The 5,742-nt window shown below is 43.8% G+C and overlaps 1 long non-coding RNA gene across 1 annotated transcript in view; it reads right to left on the minus strand.

The window, feature by feature from the left end:
- Window positions 1-1,227: 1,227 nt before the first annotated feature.
- LOC107837093 (uncharacterized) overlaps window positions 1,228-5,742 on the minus strand; it is an 11,208-nt gene continuing 6,693 nt past the window's right edge. The window contains exons 2-3 of the long non-coding RNA XR_001663082.1: window positions 1,784-1,788; window positions 1,228-1,356 (exon numbers count right to left, since the gene is read on the minus strand). This is a non-coding gene — a long non-coding RNA (uncharacterized LOC107837093). The remainder of the gene's footprint in view (window positions 1,357-1,783; window positions 1,789-5,742) is intronic.

Genomic DNA, 5,742 nt, shown 5'->3' on the forward strand with positions numbered 1-5,742 from the left:
GACTTTATCCATCCTAGTCACTCCCAAAGAGAACCTCAACTGTCATGATTTGTGGTTTGTGGGAGGTGGTGAGATGAGAAGGCAGGAACCCAGGTTGTGAAGAAAATTATTAATTTAATGATTAAAAGCTCAAAACAGTCCAAGTCAGGCAGCACAGCAGGAACAATTAGACATAGCTAACAACCGGTAGCAACTGACAATGTGAAACAAGAGCTTAGCAAACCAGGACTATACAGTTCTACTGGAAAGCAGACTGACGCACGCTACTGGCAAACTACGACATAAGATGACAAGGATCCAACAAGAGAGAAAGACAACAGGAGGGTATAAAAACACAGGGAGGGTAATCAGGAAAACTAGACACAGCTGGGCTCATTCAACAGGGAGGACAGGACATCACAGAGACTCACAGGGAACAGGATCACAATAAACACAGAAAAACCCCAAAAATAAACACAGAAAACTCAAATCCTAACATCAACATCTTCATCTCTGCTACCTCCAGCTCTGCCTCCTGCCTCTTCATCATTGCCACTGTCTCTAAACCGAACAGCATTGCTGGTCTCACTACCGTCTTCTACACCTTTCCCTTCATTCTTGCTGATACTCTTTTATCACACATCACACCTGACACTTTTCTCCACCCGGTCCACCCTGCTTGGACACGTTTCTTTACTTCCTTTCCACATTCACCGTTGTTCTGGACTGTTGACCCGAAGTACTTAAAATCTTTCACTTTCTTTCTTTCTGTTCCCTGTAGCCGCATGTCTCCACTTGGGTCTCTCTCGTTCACACACATGTATTCTGTCTTGCTTCGGCTAACCTTCATTCCTCTCCTTTCCAGGGCAAGCCTCCATCTCTTGAGATTTTCCTCCACCTGTTCTCTGCTCCCACCACAGATCACCATGTCAAACATCACAGTCCATGGAGATTCCTGTCTAACCTCATCTGTCAACCTGTCCATCACCACAGCAAATAGGAAAGGGCTCAGAGCCGATCCTTGGTGAAGTCCCACCTTGAGCTCCTCTGTCACTCCTACAGCACACCTCGCCACAGTCTTACAGCTATAATACATGTCCTTCACCACTCTCACATAGTTCAGACTTCCTCATGCAGTATCACAGCTCCTCTCTTGGAATCCTGTCATATGCTTTCTCTAGGTCTACAAAAACACAATGCAGCTCCTCTGACATTCTCTGGACTTTTCTATCGACATCCGCAATGCAAAGATTGCATCTGTAGTACATTTTCTTGGCATGAAACCATCCTGCTGCTCACAGATGTCCACTTCTGACCTCAGTCTGGCTTCAACAACTTTTTCCCATAACTTCATTGAATGACTCATCAGCTTTATGCCTCTGGAGTTGTCACAGTTTTGGAAATCTCCCTTGTTCTTGAAAATTGGTACCAGGACATTTCTCCTCCATTCCTCAGGCATCCTCTGATTCTCTAGGATCAAAAACTCTACTGCTGACTCTCCTAGACACTTCAATACCTCCACAGGTACGTCATCTAGGCCAACTGCCTTTCCACTCTTCATCCTTTTCAATGCCTTCCTGACTTCATCCTCCCTGAAAGTCACAACATTCTTCTATTTTCAGCTTCCACCACTTTGTCCTCGGTTCAACCTTTACCCCCTTCACCTTTCTCACCTTCAGAGTCATTCTACACACCACCATCCTGTGTTGTTTAGCAACACTCTCACCTACCACCACTTTGCAGTCACTGAATTCCTTCAGATTTCCTCGTCTACACAAGATGTAATCTACCTGCGTGCTCCTACCTCCGCTCTTGTATGTCACCCTGTGTTCCTGTCTCTATCTGTCCTTCTGTTCTGGATGCCAAACCTGCCCATCACTTCCTCATCACCTGTTCCCTGCTCCAACATGTCCATTAAAATCTGTCCCAGTCACCACTCTCTCACCTTTGTGGATATTTTGCATCACTTCATCTGACTCACTCCAGAATTTCTCCTTCTCTTCTAACTCACATCCAATCTGTGGGGCATAACCACTAACCACATTGAGCATCATACCTTCAATTTCTAACTTCAGGCTCATCAACCTACCCGACACTCTTTTCACCTCCAGAATATTCCTGATCAACTCCTCCTTTATGATAATCCCTACACCATTTCTCTTCTTGTCCACACCTTGGTAGAACAGCTTGGACCCTGCTCCTAGACTTCTAGCCTTACTGCCTTTCCACCTGATCTTCTGGACACACAATGTGTCCACCTTTCTCCTCTGCATCATGTCAGCCAACTCTCTAGCTTTTCCTCTCATAGTCCCAACATTCAAAGTTGTACTCTCAGTTCTACACTCTTACCTTTTCTCTTCTCTCTCTGTCTATGAACATGTCTTCCTCCCCTTCTTCTTTGCTGACCAACAGTAGCCCAATTTCCACTGGTACCCTGTTGGTCACCAGCACCAATGGCGGTCGTTGTTAATCCGGGCCTCGACCGATCCGGTATACTGGAGATCATATTCTTGACTCGCATGTCAGATTTGGCAAATGCTTCACGCCGGATGCTCTTCCTGATGCAACCTTCTGCATTTATCCGGGCTTGGGACCGGCACAAAAGACACAAAATGACCGGCTTAGTGGCTGCATTAAGTTGTTTTTTAAAAAGTAAAGCTTTTAAAAAAACTTTTTTAAAGTCAGATATAATTACAGATATAATTACTTCAGATTCAAACCTAAGACCTTGTACATGTTGTTTTTTTAAGAGAGAGAGAAAAAAAAACTAATCCGCCATGTCATTTAAAAAACATTGTACATAAAGCCTCAGTTTCAGAAAAGTTTTCACCCAATCCGGCCTGATCGTTGACATAAACATGCCACACCCACAGGGGGCAGTGTTGCGCAACATGTCAGCCAATCAGATAGCTTCAAAATAACCTCCACTTCCTTTCTTTTGAAATCAAACAGGAAGCTAGGAGTTTTAAATGGTTTTACTTTTTGCCCAGTAGTAGTTTACTTTTTAAACTACCTTTAAATTGAATATTAGAATATAAACTTATTAAAACACGAGACCACTTGGAATCATGTCAAATCAAGTATGAGGACGTACTGGGACTCTAAATCTCTGCTTTCCCTTGAGCACACACAAACACGAATACAGTTTTATTTTAAATCTTCACTATAAAACAAAGTTTTCATGGGAATGAAAAGCCAAAACATAAAAAATGTATTAATCTTCCCAGATATCGGCTTAAGTTTCTGAAATTCTGAGTAAACGATGGATCGGGGTTCAACACTTTGAATCGATCTTTGTTCTTCAAGAAGTAAAGATTAATCCACAGAATCCAGATAGAGGTTAAAGGTCAATGCTGGAAGGCTCTCCAGATGACCTTCTGACCCTCAGGCAGGAGTCGGCAGCCATCTTGGTCAGGTGTTTCCTGTCCAGTGAATCAGCATGATGGAGCTCATTCTGAGCCAGTCAGCCGTCGAACCCGATGTGTCTCTTTGGACCCGGATCAGCAGTAGCGGCGTTGAGGCTGTTTATCCAACACCACGGAGCGACTCGCCTGCATCACATGGCGTTAGTCATGCTGACGCTCTAATGAAACCCCCTCCGCTCCGCAGGACAGGCCACGTCTCAGCCAGGAACCGCACCGTCAAACTGCAGGAAAACATAGGAACTAATTAAATGTCTTATTTTTAAAGGAAGCTGAACTAAAATCATGTAATTTGATTTTAGTTTGCAAAATGAGTCAATCAGTGTGAGATGGACAGAGAAATTTGATTAAATCACTTTTCAGTCAATCAATCAATCAATCAATCAATCAATCAATCAAGTTTATTTGTGTAGCAATAAGTGATTTAGATCATAAAAACACGAAAATACAAAGTCATGAAAACACCAACAACTGAGAAAACCAGAAGCAAACATTACATTTTGACGAGTGCCACGTTCACAATCATCAATAAACATGTTGGTCAATATTTCATTTATTACAGTTCAAAAGCAACCAGCTGGGTTTTAATCTAGATTTAGAGGAAATCAATATTCCGGCTGTTTTACACTTTTCTGGAAGTTTATTCCAGGTTTGTGGTGCATAGAAGCTGAATGCTCCTAGTGGGGGATTTCTGGTGTAGATATTTGATGTAGATGCTGCGCACAGACAGACAGCAGAAGAGATTAAATCTCCCTTTGTTGGTCTGGAAGAGGAGGTTGCAAACCAGAGTTGAGTGGAAGGAAAAACTCATATGTAAATAATAATAGGCTTTTATTCCTGGACGTTTCAGTATCATAGATTAAGTTTGTGAGTTTTACTGTTTGTTGTTGAGGATGAACTAAACGCCGAGTCACTGAACTGAATCCATCAGCCGGCGTTCGACTGTTTAACCAATCAATGCGTGTTTTCTTTGTTCCTGAATGCTTTACTTTAACTAGCCACCTTCAGCTCCAAATGTGGACTCAGAGAAACACAGGAAGTCTGCTACTGATGTTCACATTTAAATGATCCTTGGTCCAACATTTCCACTCTGGTCTCGTCTGTCCACAGGACTTTGTCCCATAAATCTCGTCCTTCGTCCAAATTTGCTGACCTCATTCCGGCAGCCATCTTGTTTTTGTTTTTACACAGAAAAGGCTTTCTCCTTGCCTCAGGGGTCCAAACTTTTTATCAGCACAAAAGTGCTCTTTTAGATTTTAAAAACTAAAATCGCCAAAAATGTAGATATTTTAACCTCCTCAATAAACACATAAACTGCTTTAAACAAATAATAAGAAATTATTATTTTTTCTATCTTGTCCTGATGAAGATGCTGTATTTGAGACATTTTATTTTGATCTTTTTATATATTTTAAATATTGAGCACTTTGAAGGCTGACTCGCCTCCCTGTAATCAAATCTACCTAAAGGTAAATAAAGCTGATTGATTTCTTGTTAAATGAAAAGCAGTTGAACAAAACTAGAAAATATTTACTGTGTTCTCAGCAATAAAATCAGGATTTAGGTCAGAGTTCATCTGAAACCACAGCCAGGTTTTAATACAGAAACTAAAAGCAGATCTGGATGAACTGCAGAGTAGAAGTCAACAACTAGTTACCATGACAACATAAGGGAACCAGAGGATCACTTTCTGTTGTAGTGAACAGAATCATTGAAAAGTCGTAGTTTTAAATTAATAATTTACTAAATAATTTACTTGAATTTTGGTCCAGGGGGGCTCAAAAAAGAAATCAGTCCAGGTGCTGCAAATGGCCCCCGCACCTCACTTTGAACACCCATGCTTGAGCCATGCTGCCTTCGCCTCCCTGATGGCCTCAGATCGCCGATGGAGGCCCAGTTCAACCCGGGTCCAGTTCGATCCGGCCCCATTCGACCCGGGTCAAGTTCAACCCGGGTCCAGTTCGATCCGGCCCCATTCGACCCGGGTCCAGTTCGACCCGGCCCCAGTTCGACCCGGGTCCAGTTCGACCCAGTTCGACCCGGGTCCAGTTCGACCCGGGTCCAGTTCGACCCGGCCCCAGTTCGACCCGGGTCCAGTTCGACCCAGTTCGACCCGGCCCCAGTTCGACCCTGGTCCAGTTCAACCCAGGTCCAGTTCGACCCAGTTCGACCCGGCCCCAGTTCGACCCTGGTCCAGTTCAACCCAGGTCCAGTTCGACCCAGTTCGACCGGGTCCAGTTCGACCCAGTTCGACCCGGGTCCAGTTCGACCCGGGTCCAGTTCGACCCAGTTCGACCCGGGTCCAGTTCGACCCAGTTCGACCCGGGTCCAGTTCGACCCA

This window comes from Poecilia formosa, unplaced genomic scaffold (assembly GCF_000485575.1).
Source record: "Poecilia formosa unplaced genomic scaffold, Poecilia_formosa-5.1.2 Scaffold112, whole genome shotgun sequence".
In the NCBI taxonomy this organism is placed as follows: domain Eukaryota; kingdom Metazoa; phylum Chordata; class Actinopteri; order Cyprinodontiformes; family Poeciliidae; genus Poecilia; species Poecilia formosa.